Here is a 17766-nt window from a genome sequence, read left to right as displayed (position 1 = left end):
GTTCTGAGCTAGCTGAGAACCAGCATGAGGAAAAGGTGAGTTTCCCTAACGCACCAGTCCCCAAATCCTGAAATGCAGAGCTTCCAGAAGGACTGAGTTGGAAGACATTACTCAGTGTATTTTATTTTATTTTTGAGTTATTTATTTATTTTGAGACAGAGTGTCTCTCTGTTGCCCAGACTGGAGTGCAATGGCCTGATCTCGGCTCACTGCAACCTCCTCCTCCCAGGTTCAAGCGATTCTCGTGCCTTCGCTTTTTGAGTAGCTGGGATTACAGGCATGCGTCACTACACTCAGCTATTTTTTTTTTCTCCATTTTTAGAAAAGATGGGTTTCACTGTGTTGGCCAGGCTGGTCTCGAACTCCTTGCCTCAAGTGATCCTCCTGCCTTGGCCTCCCAAAGTGCTGGTATTACAGGCGTGAGCCACCTCACCCAGGCCCTGCTCAGTGTATTTTAGATCAGAAAAGTCTTCCACTGTGGCCCACCCCATCCTCACCCCAAACCTGCACCTAGGTCGCTCCAGGGTGGTAGCCAGCCATGCAGGGTGACGAGGAGGCAGCTGCATGGGACAAAGTCTGCTTGTGAACCCAGGGGATGGGTTTCCACCAGCACCTCCAGCCCAGGCCTGGGGCCTGCCCAGGGATCCACCATGGGAGGTGAAGGAGGGAATTATCACAGCTTGTGTTTCTTCCTCTCTGACCACGTGGGGTCTGTTTCCGGAAAAGGCCGTATCTGCAAAGTGGCCCCCAAATGCAGAGGGAGCCAAGAAGCCAAAGAAAGAGGCAGACGCACCCGGTTTGTCAGTAAGAGATGATTTATTAGGGGAGCTTGATGAACAGAAATGTGCTCTCGGGTAGCCACAAGACACTACATCTCTGCACCACAACCGCCCAGACCCGTGCATCGGGGAAGAGCGTACGTGCTCTGGAAGGAATGCGTAGGTGTCTGCGGGCGTCACAGCCTGTCAGGCGTGCAATACCAAGGGCAGTTTTGGAGGAAAGGCTGGTGAGTAGGAGGTTCTGCCTAAGGGTAACACATCAACCCGCCGTCTTGGAGGCATTCCCGGACTCCGGCCAGTCAGGAGTCACATGCTGGATTCGCGTTGAAAATGAAGTCGCTCTGATCCCCACAGGGTCCTCCGAGAATCCTAGGGGGCCACACCTTATGAATGAGGAAACTGAGGCACAGAGAGACACAATGTCACTTGCTCAGGATGACTGCGCTGTCAGTGACTGGTCACTCATGCCGCTCCACCCCCCACACTCTAGCTTGTGATAAGATGCATCATCTTGCCTGGGTGTGTCCCTGAAGCCAGCCTGCCCCCGGGCCAGGAGCGGAGCTTGGCGGGCAGGTCACCCTGACAGCGACAGCCAGGCATCTCATCAATCAGAGAAGCGCCTCACATGCCTGGGAGAAGCAGGTGGCAGGTTGCACCAGGGACCGGGGGTGGTCCTGCAAGGGTGCCTCCTTCCAGATACATGAGGAGGGGCTCCCACCTCCCTCAGCAGGTCACCAGGGCTGAGGCTGGACCCCTGGGCTCCAACTATGTGGACAGGTGGGTCCTGGCCTTCGTTCTAGTGAAGGTAATGGCTGGCTGTGTCCTGGAAGGTGGCGCCCGGTGCTCCCTGTCGGGGAGGCTGCTTCCTGTCACCCCTGGTTCACGAGTATGCCCAGATGGTCCCTGTCCCCTGGGGACACTGTGCATGCTCCCTTGCTTGCGGCCATGCCGTTGTCAGGCGCAGCACTTCCTTCTGGCCCCAAACCCCAACTGGGTCCCTTCCCTTGTCCCTCCCAAAGCAGTCGTGCCTGAGCTGCCTTCATTCTGTGCCTGTGGCGGGCCCTCCCCTCCCCACCCTGTTCTTTGGTCTCTCCTTGCTGCATTCCACCCCACTCCCCTTTCTGGGTTTCCGGGCTGCCCCCCACTGCCTGCAGATGAGACCCATTTATTACATAACCTAATGCAACTTTCACAAGTTAAAACTGCACCATTCCAGAATCTGGTCCCCATTGCCCTCCTCGAAACCTCCCCTTCCAGGGGGGTGAAGGCTGGTGTTGGGGGATAGCCCCCTCATTCAAGCAGACTGGCTGGCGTTTAGGGGGGTGCTCTGCAGAGAAGCCCAGGATTCAGCAGTCCCTATGCCACAGACCCAAGAGGGGCAAGTCCCTAAGCGTGAAAGCACCTCTGAGCAATTAAACGGGAGAGGAAGTCAGTGCTTCCCTGGAGACCCCACCAGAAGCTCCCAGGCCTATTGCTGAACTAGGTTTCATAAATAAAAGAGCTTTCCTTTTCTCCTGTCTGAATTGTGAGGCTCATTCCTTCTGAGAGCTCCATTAGCCGTGCCTGCTACCAGCTTCCCCTTCCTCTAACACCGTGCGTCTCAATTGTGACACTTACCTACCATGCCATTCCTCTGTAGGGGCCACAGGGACCCTTCACCCACAGGAGGCTCACTGAAAATTGACAGACAAAAGGCAGACTGCTAGGAGAAGAGGCATACACATTTACTCACATGCCCGGGCGGCTGAGGAGAGCAGAGTGGGCACCTTAATCCCCCAGTGGGGTGCAGCAGCTTTCCTACCCTTTTTCATAGAGGAGGGTGGAGATGAAGAATGTAGGGGATTTTTTTTTTTTTGAGACAGAGGCTCACTCTGTTGCTCAGGCTGGAGTGCAGTGGCACCATCTCAGCTCAATGCAACCTCCATTTCCTGGGTTCAAGTGATTCTCCTGCCTCAGCCTCCTGAGTAGCTGGGATTACAGGCGTGTGCCACCACACCCAGCTAATTTTTGTATTTTTAGTAGAGACGGTGTTTCACCACGTTGTCAGGGCTGGTCTCGGACTCCTGACCTCAGGTGATCTGCCCACCCTCGGCCTCCTAAAGTGCTGGGATTACAGGCGTGAGTCAGGGGGCGGCTGCAGGGTGATTTTTTAGAGGACCAGTAGGTGATTATCTGGGAGAATTAAATTAACTTGTAAATGATTCTCCTATTTGTATAGTGCTGAGTAACCCCACCTGGTAAAACAGTTAAAATAAGAGACATTCACTTGTAAAGGATTCTCTTTGGAATTTGAATGGGCCTGAGAGACAAACATCTTGTAGTGCAAAATATACGCTCTTAAAGAAAGGGAAGGTGGCTGATGCTTTTATACCATCTTGAGGTTGCAGAAAAAATAAGGGCTTGGATCTCAGCAAAACACGTTATGGAAGGGAAGAGGAGGAAACCTCGCAGGTAGCAGCCCGCAGGGAGAATAGGTGGGAAACGTTTCTTTCAGGCTTCTGAAGGCGTCCGACTTAGTTACCCTTTCCTGGATCCAGACCAAGGAAGCTGTCAGAGAAAGCTGGGCTGCATCGACCTGGTTTCTCTACAGATGCAAATCTCCCCAACAAAAGAGTTTTCTGGCTGGGCTCGGTGGCTCACACCTGTAATCCCAGCACTTTCAGAGGCTGACCCAGGTGAATCACAAGTTCAGGAGATCGAGACCAACCTGGCCAACACGGTGAAACCCCATCTCTACTAAAATACAAAAATTAGCCGGGTGTGGTGGCACGTGCCTGTAATCCCAGCTACTCGGGAGGTTGAGGCAGGAGAATTGCTTGAACCCAGGAGGCAGAGGTTGTAGTGAGCTGAGATCACGCCATTGCACTCCAGCTCTGGGCGACAGAGCAAGACTTCGTCTAGGGGAGAAAAAAAAAAGTTTTCTGGCTATTCTTAACAGTTCCCATCCCTTCCAAACAGCAATCTTGAAATGTGCCAAAGACATATATTTTGGGGTGAAATATCTTAGTTTCCTTCACCCTCCAGTCCATCCTCTGCTCGCAGCCCACAGCCATCTGTATTGCAGACCTGACTGACGCTACTGGGGGGCCCTCACGACATCGCCCCGCTGAAGCCCCGGCTGTTCACGGGCCATCATCCGGCCACTGCCTCCGTCTCCAGCATCTGCCCGGCCCTCCTCTCTTGCACCCTTCCTTCCTGAACATCATCGTCTCACCTGCTTTTCTTTTTTGTTTCTTTTTGAGACGGAGTTTTGCTTGTTACCCAGGCTGGAGTGCAATGGCGAGATCTCGGCTCACCACAACCTCCGCCTCCTGGGTTCAGGCAATTCTCCTGCCTCAGCCTCCTGAGTAGCTGGGATTACAGGCGCGCGCCACCATACCCAGCTAATTTTTGTATTTTTAGTAGAGACGGGGTTTCACCATGTTGACAGGATGGTCTCGATCCCCTGACCTCATGATCCACCCACCTCGGCCTCCCAAAGTGCTGGGATTACAGGCGTGAGCCACCGCGCCCGGTCTCACCTGCTTTTCAAACACTGTGTCCTTCGCAAAAGCTCTTCCCTCTGCCTAGAATGCCCCTCTGGCAAACTCCTATTCATCCTTCAATACCCAGCTGAGACACGACTCCTCCTCCCACTACTGTTATACCCAAAGAATACGGTTATGAAACTAAATGATTCCGACTTAAGATAATTCAGACTTACGGCTGCTGGACTTCACATTTCCCCAAGCCTCTGAGAAATGTGACTCTGCAGCCTGAGTCACGAGCATGCAGCTGAGACTTTTGCCCTTTTTTTCTGTAAATAATTAAGACCAAATGTTGCCAGAGATAAGACCCCCTCAGATCACCACCCCTCCTTACAGAGTAATAGAGGAATCTTCCTGGGAATGCAGCAACTTGTAATTGTGGCGTATGCACCTGGGCTTGCATGGAAACTGCTGTAACCCTGCTGCAGCCTCTGCCCCTGCCTCTGCCTCTGCCTCTGCCTCTACCTCTACCTCTGCCCCTGCCCCTGCCCCTACCCCTACCCCTGCCCCTTCCCCTGCCCCTTCCCCTGCCCCTGCCCCTGCCTCTGCCCCTGCCCCTGCCCCTGCCCCTACCCCTGCCCCTGTCCCTGTCCCTTCCCCTGCCCCTGTCCCTGCCCCTTCCCCTGCCCCTGCCCCTGCCCCTGCCCCTACCCCTACCCCTACCCCTGCCCCTGCCCCTGCCCCTGCCCCTGCCCCTGCCCCTACCCCTGCCCCTGCCCCTGCCCCTGCCCCTGCCTCTGCCTCTGCCTCTACCTCTGCCCCTACCTCTACCTCTGCCCCTGCCCCTGCCCCTGCCCCTACCCCTGCCCCTTCCCCTGCCCCTTCCCCTGCCCCTGCCCCTTCCCCTGCCCCTACCCCGCCCCTGCCCCTGACTCTGCCTCTGCCCCTGTCCCTGCCTCTGCCTCTGCCCCTGCCCCTGCCTCTGCCCCTGCCTCTGCCTCTACCCCTGCCCCTGCCCCTACCTCTGCCCCTTCCCCTGCCCCTACCTCTTCCCCTGCCCCTGCCTCTGCCTCTGCCTCTGCCCCTGCCCCTACCTCTGCCCCTGCCCCTGCCTCTTCCTCTGCCCCTGCCCCTACCTCTGCCCCTGCCCCTACCTCTGCCCCTGCCCCTGCCTCTGCCCCTGCCTCTGCCTCTGCCCCTGCCCCTGCCCCTACCTCTGCCCCTGCCTCTACCTCTGCCCCTGCCCCTGCCCCTACCTCTGCCCCTGCCCCTGCCCCTACCTCTGCCCCTGCCTCTACCTCTGCCCCTGCCCCTGCCCCTACCTCTGCCTCTGCCCCTGCCCCTACTTCTGCCCCTGCCCCTACCTCTGCCCCTGCCCCTGCCCCTACCTCTGCCCCGCCCCTGCCTCTGCCCCTGCCCCTGCCCCTGCCCCTGCCATCTTAACTCCACGTTGGAAACATGAACTCATTCATCTAGAGTAAGTGCCTTCCAGGGGGATCATACCCAAACTTTGTGCTTAAATAAATGCTATACTTGATCATATTTTCTAAATCTCATTATTTAAGGTTGACACGGTTCATCAAAAAATATTTACTGGGCTGAGTGCTAATAACGCAGGTGAATAAGACTCCATTCTGACCTCAAGGACTGATCTCAGACTGTGGAGGAGACACCAGCGAAGGGGCAGCAGGCACTGGTGTAGACGGAGCAGGTGTGGAAATAGCCTGGCCAGGAGGGAAGCCGGGTGTCTGGGAGGAGTCCAGCACCAAGTTCCACTTGTCCAAAGGGGCAGGCAGGGGTCAGCCAGCTAAGGCCTGGGCCAGGAGGTGATGGGAAGGGGCCTTCCAGGCAGAGGAAACGATACAAGCAAAGGCCTCAGGACAGGAAGCTTTGAGGCACATCCAGGGGCCGTGCCAGGGTGACTGGAGGGTGAGTCAGTCCCTCCTCAGGGCTCCACAACGGCCTGAGTGTGCCTGATTGGGACACTTTCCATATCGGCTCAGAATTCCCTGTGCACACCGCCAGAGAGACACCCCCATGCCTGCCGCCCCGGGCACTCAACATTCCTGTGTGACCTGTAGGCTCCTCATGCAGACAGCTGCGTCTCCAGCTGTGGGATCTTGCTCAGCCTGCCTGCAGGGCAGGCCTGGAGGACCTGGGAGGTAGCACGTTTGAGAGTCGCGGTCAGCTAGTGAACTCCCAGGCTCAGGAGTTCCTCTCGACTCAGCCTCCTGAGCACAGACCACCATGCTGGCTTACGTTTTTATTTATTATTAATTTTTCTTGTTGAGATGGAGTCTCGCTCTGACACCCAGGCTGGAGTGCAATGGCACGATCTTGGCTCACCGCAACCTCCATCTCCTGGGTTCAAGCAGTTCTCCTGCCTCAGCCTCCCGAGTAGCGGGGATTACAGGTGCCTGCAACCACGCCCAGCTAATTCTTGTATTTTCAGTAGAGACGGAGTTTCACTGTGTGGGCCAGGCTGGTCACAAACTCCTGGTCTCAGGTGATCCGCCCACCTCGGCCTCCCCAAGTGTGGGAATTACAGGTATGAGCCGCCACGCCCGGCCTGTTTTATTTCTGTAGAGACGAGGTTTTGCTGGAACTCCTGGCCTGAAGCAATCTTGCCACCTCAGCCTCCTAAAATGTTGGGATTACAGGCGTGAGCACTGTGCCCAGCCCAAAGTCTCTCTTATAGCCCTGTTCACAACCCACCTTGTTCTTCCGCTCGCTTCCAGTCTTATCGGTGGTTCAACAGCACAGCTCGGGTGCAGGTTTAAATAGAGGAGATGGTGACGGGCTTCCGCAGGAATCCTTCGCAAGTCCTGCCCAAAGTCTCATGCTGGCTTTTCTTTGCTTTACTTTTTTCTTTCTTTCTTTCTTTTTTTTTTACAGAGTCTCACTCTGTCACCCAGGCAGGGGTACAGTGGCCTGATCTTGGCTCACTGCAATCTCCACCTCCCAGGTAAAAGCAATGTTTGTGACTCAGCCTCTCTAGTGTCTGGGATTGCAGCTGTGCTCCATCATGCCTGGCTTTTATTTTATTATTTTATTTTATTTTATTTATTTTATTTTTAGTAGACACAGTGTTTCACTGTGTTTGCCAGGCTGATCTCAAACTCTTGGCCTTAGTGACCCACCTGCCTCATTCAGCCTCCCAAGGTGCTGGGATGACAACTGTGAGCCACTTGCCGGCTGTTGAGTGCTTTACCGTGCCATGCCGGGGGAACACTCTGTGCATCCAGTTCTATTTCATTGAATTTTGTTTTTGACAAAGTCTCACTCTGTTGCCCAGGCTGGAGTACAGTGGCATAATCATGGCTCACTGCAACCTCTGCCTCCTGAGTTCAAGCAGTTCTCCTGCCTCAGTGTCCCGAGTGGCTGGGATTACAGGTGCATGCCACCACACCTGGCTAATTTTTTTTTTATTGCATTTTAGGTTTTAGGGTACATGTGAAGAACATGCAACATTGTTGCATAGGTACACACATGGCAGTGTGGTTTGCTGCCTTCCTCCCCATAATCTACATCTTGCATTTCTCCCCATGTTATCTCTCCCCAACTCCCCACCCCCTGCTGTCCCTCCCCTAGTTTCCCCCAACAGACCCCAGTGTGTGATGCTCCCCTCCCTGTGTCCATGTGTTCTCATTATTCAACACCCGCCTATGAGTGAGAACATGTGGTGTTTGATTTTCTGTTCTTGTGTCAGTTTGCTGAGAATGATGGTTTCCTGGTTCATCCACATCCCTGCAAAGGACACGAACTCATCGTTTTTTTATGGCTGCATAATATTCCATGGTGTATATGTGCCACATTTTCCCTGTCCAGTCTGTCATCGATGGGCATTTGGGTTGGTTCCAGGTCTTTGCTATTGTAAACAGTGCCGCAAAGAACATTCGTGTGCATGTGTCCTTATACTAGAACGATTTATAGTCTTTTGGATATATACCCAGTAATGGGATTGCTGGGTCAAATGGAATTTCTATTTCTAAGGCCTTGAGGAATCTCCACACTGTCTTCCACAATGGTTGAACTAATTTACACTCCCACCAACAGTGTAAAAGTGTTCCTATTTCTCCACATCCTCTCCAGCATCTGTTGTCTCCAGATTTTTTAATGATCGCCATTCTAACTGAAGTGAGATGGTATCTCAATGTGGTTTTGATTTGCATCTCTCTGATGACCAGTGACGATGAGCATTTTTTCATATGACTGTTGGCCTCATGTATGTCTTCTTTTTTTTTCCTTTTGAGATGGAGTTTCACTCTTGTTACCCAGGCCAGAGTGCAATAGCTCCACCTCGGTTCATCACAACTTCTGCCTCCCGGGTTCAAGCAATTCTCCTGCCTCAGCCTCCCGAGTAGCTGGGACTACAGGCGTGTGCCACCATGCCCAGCTAATTTTTTTCTGTTGGTTGCCAATTCACTCTAATGACTCTCGTTTGCCGTGCAGAAGCTGTGGAGTTTGATTAGGTCCCATTTGTCTATTTTGGCTTTTGTTGCCAATGCTTTTGGTGTTTTGTTCATAAAGTCCTTGCCTACTCCTATGTCCTGGATAGTTTTGCCTAGATTTCCTTCTAGAGTTTTTATGGTGTTAGGTCTTATGTTTAAGTCTTTAATCCATCTGGAGTTAATTTTAGTGTAAGGTGTCAGGAAGGGTCCAATTTCTGCTTTCTGCACATGGCTAGCCAGTTTTCTCAACACCATTTATTAAACAGGGAATCTTTTCCCCATTGCCTGTTTTTGTCAGGTTTGTCAAAGAGCAGATGGTTGTAGATGTGTGGCATTGCTACCAAGGTCTCTGTTCTGTTCCATTGGTCTATATCTCTGTTTTGGTACAAGTGCCATGCTGTTTTGATTACTGTAGCCTTGCAGTATAGTTTGAAGTTAGGTAGTGTGATGCCTCCAGCTTTGTTCTTTTTGCTTAGAATAGACTTGGCTATGTAGGCTCTCTTTTGGCTCCATTTGAAGTTTAAGGTGGTTTTTTCCAGTTCTGTGAAGAAGGTCATTTGTAGCTTGATAGGGATAGCATTGAATCTATAAATTACTTTGGACAGTACAGCCATTTTCACAATATTGATTCTTCCTAACCATGAACATGGAATGTTTCTCCATCTGTTTGTGTCCTCTCTGATTTCGTTGAGCAGTGGTTTGTAGTTTTCCTTGAAGGGGTCCTTAACGTTCCTTGTTAGTTGCATTCCTAGGTATTTTATTCTCTTTGTAGCAATTGTGAATGGCAGTTCGTTCTTGATTTGGCTCTCTTTAAGTCTGTTATTGTTGTATAGGAATGCTTGTGATTTTTGCACATAGATTTTATATCCTGAGACTTTGCTGAAGTAGCTTATCAGTTTCAGGAGTTTTTGGGCTGAGGTGATGGGGTCTTCTAGGTATACTATCATGTCGTCTGCAAATAGAGACAATTTGGCTTCCTCCTTTCCTATTTGAATACCCTTTATTTTTCTTGCCTGATTGCTCTGGCTAGAACTTCCAGTACTATATTGAATAGGAGTGGTGACAGAGGGCATCCTTGTCCAGTGCTAGGTTTCAAAGGGAATGCTTCCAGTCTTTGCCCATTCAGTACAATATTGGCTGTTGGTTTGTCATAAATAGCTTTTATTATTTTGAGATACATTCCGTTGATACCTAGTTTATTGAGGGTTTTTAGCATAAAGTGCTGTTGAATTTTGTCAAAGGTCTTCTCTGCATCAATTGAGATAATCATGTGGTTTTTGTTTTTGGTTCTGTTTATGTGGTGAATTACGTTTATAGACTTGCATGTGTTGAACCAGCCTTGCATCCCTGGAATAAATCCTACTTGATCATGATGGATAAGCTTTTTGATGTGCTGTTGCAATCAGCTTGCCAGCATTTTATTGAAGATTTTTGCATCTGTGTTCATCATGGATATTGGCCTTAAATTTTCTTTTCTTGTTGAGTTGCTGTCAGATTTTGGTATCAGGATGATGTTGGTCTCATAAAATGATTTGGGAAGGATTCCCTCTTTTTGTATTGTTTGGAATAGTTTCAGAAGAAATGGTACCAGCTCCTCTTTGTGTGTCTGATAGAATTTCGCTGTGAACCCATCTGGACCGGGGCTTGTTTTGGTTGGGAAACTATTAATTGCTGCCTCAACTTCAGCCCTTGTTGGTCTATTCAGGGTTTCGACTTCTTCCTGGTTTAGGCTTGGGAGGAGGCAAGTGTCCAGGGATTTATCCATTTCTTCCAGGTTTACTAGTTTATGTGCATAGAGTTGTTTGTAATATTCTCTGATGACAGTTTGTGTTTCTGTGGAATCTGTGGTGATTTCCCCTTTATGATTTTTTATTGCATCTATTTGATTATTCTCTCTTTTCTTTTTTATTAATCTGGCTAGTGTTCCATTTTGTTGATCTTTTCAAAAAACCAGCTCCTGGATTTATTTATTTTTGAAGGGTTTTTTGTGTCTCTAGCTCCTTCAGTTCTGCTCTGATCTTAGTTATTTCTTGCCTTCTGCTAGCTTTTGAGTTTTTTCCATCTTGCTCCTCTAGCTCTTTCAATTTTGATAATAGGGTGTCGATTTTAGATCTTTCCTTGCTTCTCAATATTATTGCTATATATTTTCCTCTAGACACTGCTTTAAATGTGTCCCAGAGATTCTGGTACGTTGTGTCTTCGTTCTCGTTGGTTTTAAAGAACATCTTTATTTCTGCCTTAATTTCATTGTTTGTCCAGTCAACATTCAAGAGCCAGTTGTTCAGTTTCCATGAAGCTGTGCGGTTCTGAGTTACTTTCTGAATTTTGAGTTCTAACTTGATTGCACTAGGGTCTGAGACACTGTTATGATTTCTGTTCTTTTGCATTTGCTGAGGAGTGATTTACTTCCAATTATGTGGTCAATTTTAGAGTAGGTGTGATGTGGTGCTGAGAAGAATGTATATTCTGTGGATTTGGGGTGGAGAGTTCTGTAAATGTCAATTAGGTTTGCTTGCTCCAGGTCTGAATTCAAGTCCTGGATATCCTTGTTAATTTTCTGTCTCATTGATCTGTCTAATATTGACAGTGTAGTGTTAAAGTCTCCCATTATTATTGTGTGGGAGTCTAAGTCTCTTTATAAGTCGTTAAGAACTTGCTTTATGTATCTGGGTGCTCCTGCATTAGTTGCATATATATTTAGGATCCTTAGCTCTTCTTGTTGCATTGATCCTTTTACCATTATGTAATGTCCTTCTTTGTCTCTTTTGACCTTTGCTGGCTTAAAGTCTATTTTATCAGAGATGAGAATTGCAACTCCTGCTTTTTTTTTTTGCTCTCCATTTGCTTGGTAAATCTTCCTCCATCCCTTTATTTTGAGCCTTTGTGTATCCTTGCACATGGATTTCCTGGATACAGCACACTGATGGGTTTGGCTTTTTATCCAATTTGCCAGTCTGTGTCTTTTGATTGGTGCATTTAGTCCATTTACATTTAGGGTTAATATTGTTATGTGTGAGTTTAATCCTGCCATTTTGATGCTAGTTGGCTATTTTTCCTGTTAGTTGATGTAGTTTCTTCATTGTGTTGATGCTCTTTACCATTTGGTATGTTTTTGGAGTGGCTGGTACTGGTTGTTCCTTTCTATGTGTAGTGCCTCCTTCAGGAGCTCTTGTAAAGCAGGCCTGGTGGTGACAAAATCTCTGAGTACTTGCTTGTTCACAAAGGCTTTTATTTTTCCTTTACTTATGAAGCTTAGTTTGGCTGGATATGAAATTCTGGGTTGAAAGTTCTTTTCTTTAAGGATGTTGAGTATTGGTCCCCACTCTCTTCTGGCTTGTAGGGTTTCTGCTGAGAGATCTGCTGTGAGTCCGATGGGCTTCCCTTTGTGGGTAACCCAAACTTTCTCTCTGGCTGCCCTTAGCACTTTCTCCTTCATTTCAACCCTGGTGAGTCTGATGATTATGTGCCTTGGAGTTGCTCTTCTTGAGGAATATCTTTGTGGTGTTCTCTGTATTTCCTGGACTTGAATATTCTCCTCCCTTGCTAGGTTGGGGAAGTTTTCCTGGATAATATCCTGAAGAGTGTTTTCCATCTTGAATTCATTCTCTCCATCACATTCAGATACGCCTATCAAACGTAGATTAGGTCTTTTCACATAGTCCCATATTTCTTGGATACTTGGTTCATTTCTTTTTACTCTTTTTTCTCTTATCTTGCCTTCTTGTTTTATTTCATTGAGTTGATCTTCAATCTCTGATATCCTTTCTTCTGCTTGGTTAGTTCAGCTCTTGAAACTTGTGTATGCTTCGCAAAGTTCTTGTGTTGTGTTTTTCAGTTCCATCACTTCATTTATATTCCTCTCTAAGCTGTTTATTCTCGTTAGCATTTTGTCAAACCTTTTTTTAAGGTTCTTGGTTTCTTTGCTTTGGGTTAGAACATATTCTTTCAGCTCAGAGAAGTTTCTTATTCCCCACCTTCTGAAGCCTGTTTCTGTCAATTCATCATACTCATTCTCCATCCAGCCTTGTTCCCTTGCTGATGAGGAGTTGTGATCCCTTGGAGGAGGAGAGACATTCTGGTTTTGGGTGTTTTCATCCTTTTTGTGCTGGTTTCTTCCCATCTTTGTGCATTTATCTACCTGTGGTCTTCGTAGTTGGTGTCTTTCAGATGGGGTCTCTGAGTGGACATCCAGTTTGTTGATGATGAAGTTATTTCTGTTTCTTAGTTTTCCTTCCAACATTCAGGCCCCTCTGCTGTAGGACTGCTGAGGTCCACTCCAGGCCCTGCTTGCCTGGGGATCACCTGCAGCAGCCGCAGAACAGTGAGGGTTGCTGCCAGTTTCTTCTGCTGCTATCTTTGTCCCAGAAGGATACCCGCCAGATGTCAGTCTGAGCTCTCCTTTATGAGGTGACTCTTTGTATATACGGGGGTCAGGGAGCTGCTTGAGGAGACAGTCTGTCCTTTATAGGAGCTCATGTGCTGAGCTGTGAGCTCTGTTGTTCATTCAGAGCTGCTGGGCACGTATGTTTAAGTCTGCTGCAGCAGAACTCATAAATGCCTTTTTTTTCCCTGAGGTGCTCTGTCCCTGGGAGTTAGGGCTTTATTTATAAGTTTCTGTAGTGCTGCTGCCTTTTTTCAGGGCTGCCCTGCCCAGCAAGGAGGCAGCCTAGTCACAGTCTGCCAGCAGAGGCTTTGCTGAGCTGCTGTGGGCTCTGCTCAGCTGTCGTGTGAACTTCCCTGCAGTCCTGTTTATATGGGTGTAGTTAGAACTGCCTTGGCAATGGCAGCCCGCCTCTATAAAGATGGACTCTCTCTGTAATGGCGGACCGCCTTGGCAATAACAGGTGACCTCCATAGTGGTGGAGTGCCTCGGCAATGGAAGACTACCTCCGTAGTTGTGGAGTGCCTCAGTAACGGCGGACGCCCCTCCCCCACAGAACTGGATCATCCCAGGTTCAGCTGTGCTTGCTGTGAAACTCTCAATCCAGAGCATTTCAGATTGCTGTGCCTTGGAGTTGCTCTTCTTGAGGAATATCTTTGACCTTTTATACCCGTAAAACCACCTCGGGAGTGAGGGTGAGGGGCAGGGGTGGGGGTAAGGGCCTCCGGACTCTTCCAGGGCCTGGGGAGTTTTTGACATTCTAATTGCTATTTAAGTGGTTCATGAAAGTCAAGATTAGCATTTGTTTACACATTGCCTGGGTAGGGTGGAAATTACAGTCCTTAATTACTTATTCACATTTGGGTTGTAGAGAGCAGTTTCAACAGAAAGCCGAGGTCTGGTTGAGATATGCACTTTTATGGGGCTTTTACCATGTCACATTCCCCCCTTGTCTTATTTACCGGAATTAAATGATTGATTTCTCCAAGAGGTTAGTATTGTTTGTTGGTTCTAAGGGCTCAGTCTATGTTTTTGGTGTACCCTGATATAGTAGAGATAGTTTCACAACCCCAATGGGGGCAAAAGAATTCATTTTTCTGGGGGGGTGGATCCTGGGCACAGATAGTTGTTGGTCTGTCCCTGAACTGCTGCACACGGCTACACCTCCACTTGTTCTGAAATTTAGGTTGGGGCCCAGGAGGGCACAGAGGGAGAAGGTAATGGGGTTCTTTGTAATGTACTCCAGGGTTCAGTTGACTGGGGTGGATCCCTTCGAGGTTAAGGAACTAACATATCCTGCAGTGGAGCCCTCGGTGAGGACCCATTGATAGTAGGTGGGTTCTAGGGGGGGGTTTGCCATAGGGATTTACAGCACAGATTAGGGTGGCAAGGGTGGTGACCGCGAAGAGCACACAAGTCTTAGCTTTAGTGAGTCGGGGGATGAGTGTTTGATGCTTCATTGTCCTTCCGGTGGGGCAGTCTTGACGTGGGTGTGATGAATCCAGGCCGTTAGTCCGTTTGCCTTGAGTGCGGTGGGTGTGGTCAGGATAACCTTGCAGGGTCCTTTCCAATGGGGAGTGAGGCCAGAGGTGGTGAATCTTTTAACAAGGACAGAGTCTCCAAGCTGGAAGGGGTGTGAGGGATCTGTGGGGATCGCTCCCGTGTGAGGCCCCTGGGAAATGGGCCTTGCCATACGGTGAGCTTGAGTCCAGACACAGATCCCTGGTTGGGGGAGTCGAGCTGAGGGAAAGCAGGAACCGAGAGAGGGACTATGCTATTCAAAATAATTAACAGACATTGCTTTATGGATATGAGGACTTGGGAGGCAATGTGTCCACTTTCGGCTTCTTATGGTTTATTGCTTGATTGTGTTCATTTTGGACCCTTGTTACCTTCATTGTAAAATATTAACTTAAGTATTTACACTTGGTAACTTACTTACCGTAACTTACTGGGTGTAACTGTAACTTACTTACCATGGCTTACAGGGGGTGACTGTAACTTACTTACCATGGCTTACAGGGGGTGACTGTAACTTACTTACCATGGCTTACAGGGCGTGACTGTAACTTGCTTACCTTGACCTATTGGGCATAACCTACTTACTGGAAGGAAACTACTGACTGGGCGTAACCTACTTACTGGAAGTAACCTACTTACTGGGCGTAACTTAGTGGGAGTAACTTGTTTACTGTAACTTAAGTACGTTGATCTGGTGTAAACAACTTCGACTTCAGAAAAGTATATAAGGAAACATATTGCAAAAATAAAATTGCTGCTTGGACATAGCCTAAGCCAGCCCTCCAGACTCCGCTTTTCTATTTTCTTTCACTTCCGCGCACTCTCTCCCTCAGGTTGAATGAGACATCTACGTTGGTGGTCTCAGGGACTCCTGCAAGTCGGTAGTCCCCCGGCAGACGTGCCGGACCCCGACAGGGGTGTGTTGGCTGCTCTGCGAGGTCCAGTGGGGTGGGACGGGTGTCCCTAATGAGCTGGTGTATCTGAGATTGAACAGACTGGAGCGCCTGTACGGACTCGCAGAGCCCAGTGACCGGCTCTCAGGCTCCGCCACCACCACATCAGCATGATCCACGGCTCTTTGCACTTCCTTCTCCCTCGCTGGCTGCGCGGGAAAGGCTGTTGATGTTTTGTTTAAGAGTTTTACCTTAACAACCATAGGCAAGATTGGTCTTTAGAAAAATGTTTTTCACAGAGGTCTCTAGATAAATGCTTATATTATCTACACACTTTGGGAAATCGTTAAACTCTGCAGAAAAATATGGGAAGTGGAATTATATAAGCTCAACATACACATATTGCTGAAATTAGAAAAACAGAGACGTTTTCTTCCGTTGTTCCAGATCGCATTTAAGCATGATATGTTTTTTGCCAATATTTAAAGGAGTCCCATTGGAATCAATGGCAGTTTCACATAAAATATAATTAGAGGAAAACAATGTGTACGGAGAATTCGAATCTGAAGAGAACCAGAGTGGAAATGTGGCCTTAAGGAAACTGTTTCGTTGGCAGAAAGAAAAAAAAATCACTCTGTTGAGATGCGGCATCTAAAAGCTAGCTAAGCCTTACCATTTTCCTTTTCTTTCTTTCCTTTTTTTTTTTTTAGATGGAATGTTGCTCTGTTTCCCAGGCTGGAATGCAGTGGTGTCATCTTGCCTCATTGCAACCTCTGCCTCTGGGTTTAAGCAATTCTCCTGCCTCAGCCTCCTGAATAATGAGATTACAGGCATCCACCACCATACCCAGCTAATTTTTGTATTTTTAGAAGAGACAGGATTTTACCACGTTGGCCAGGCTGGTCTTGAACTCCTGACCGCAGATGATCAGCCTGCCCCAGCCTCTCAAAGTTCTGGGATTATAGGCGTGAGCCGCTGCGTCCTGCCACGTTACCATTTTCAATTAAGGTTTACCCAAGTTTCATTTCTTAGAAGTGTTCATCCTCCTGTTCTTTCTCCTGCTTCTCCTCATCTTTGTGTATTAGCGACTACCACGAATTCAGCGCTTGCTCCGTGCCAGAAACCAGGCTCGGTATTTCACAGCGTTGTACCACTCAGTTCTCAGAACAGCTTTGTAAGACGCGTATTATTATCTCCACTTCACAGATGAGGAGACCGGCTCGGCGAAGCTGAGTAAACAGCCTGAGAACGTGCAGCTGGTACGTGGCGGATCTGGGATTCAAAGCAGAGTCTTTGATGCCAACGGCCATGCTTTTAAGCTCTAGAGTCGCCGTGTTTGAGAGTGGGTCACATGTCAGGCCCAGAACTGGGAGTTTTCATGACTCGTCACGTAACAGAGCCAGCACACCCATTCCATTTTATATACGAGCAAACGAGCTCAGAGACAGAGGGCAACGTCTGCAGTGCCATTTTACTCCATCCTGGGCAACAAGAGCAAAACTCCATTTAAAAAAAAAAAGTTTCAGTGACCTTGGCAAGGAGAGTTTTGTCAAGTAGAGTGGCAGGACCCAGGCAGAAGAGACAAAGGATCTAGGGGCAGAAAAGCCCTCCTGGGGCATCACACCTGCATCAGGTGGGCGGAGAGGCTGGGGCCACAGATCGGGGGAGGGGAGGCGGAGGGCCTGTTCATGTGGGTGATGCGTGGCTGATGTGGAATCTTATGAGAGAGACCTGAGCACACAAGCAAAAAGGGGAAAGAGGAAGAGGAGGGTGGGGAGAGGGAAGAGGGAAGGCAGGAGGAAGAAGCAGGCACTGAGAGCCTGAGAGCATCGTAGTGCCAGGCACTGTTGTGAAGACTTGGACCTCTTGACAGCCACATGCATGAGACTGATTAATTAACCCAACACGGCATTACCGAGTGCATGCCAGGTGCCAGGCACTCCTCCAGAATCTTCAGATACTACAGCGAACGAGACGGAGAAAACCCTGGAGCTTCTATCTGGGGTGTGATGAGCAGACAGACGATCCCTGTGCTGGGGGAGGGTACATGCTATGGAAAAATGCGAGATAAGGGGGACAGTGACGAGAGGGGCTGTTTTACACATGGTGGCCAGTGAAGGTGACAACTCAGTCAAACCTGGGGAGGGGAAGTCCCTCCTTCCGTGATAACAGGGATGGGAGTTGGGAAGGATGGCTGGGCAGTCCGTGAGTTTGCAGCATAAAAATGTTCGGCATATGATTAGTTTAACCCCCTACTGTTTCCAATCAAATAAT

General features: G+C 48.9%; 1 long non-coding RNA gene across 1 annotated transcript; it reads right to left on the bottom strand.

Moving 5' to 3' along the window:
• Positions 1 to 797: 797 nt before the first annotated feature.
• LOC118152114 (uncharacterized) lies at positions 798 to 2880 on the bottom strand. The gene is made up of 3 exons (XR_004740466.3): positions 2581 to 2880; positions 2397 to 2452; positions 798 to 1178 (listed from the first exon to the last, which is right to left on the bottom strand). It is a non-coding gene; the product is annotated as an uncharacterized LOC118152114 (long non-coding RNA).
• Between the last annotated feature and the right edge of the window lie 14886 nt (positions 2881 to 17766).

Source organism: Callithrix jacchus, chromosome 3 (genome assembly GCF_049354715.1).
Source record: "Callithrix jacchus isolate 240 chromosome 3, calJac240_pri, whole genome shotgun sequence".
NCBI lineage: Eukaryota > Metazoa > Chordata > Mammalia > Primates > Cebidae > Callithrix > Callithrix jacchus.
Note: the sequence above shows the minus strand (reverse complement) of the source record. Positions and strands in the feature narration are given on the sequence as shown.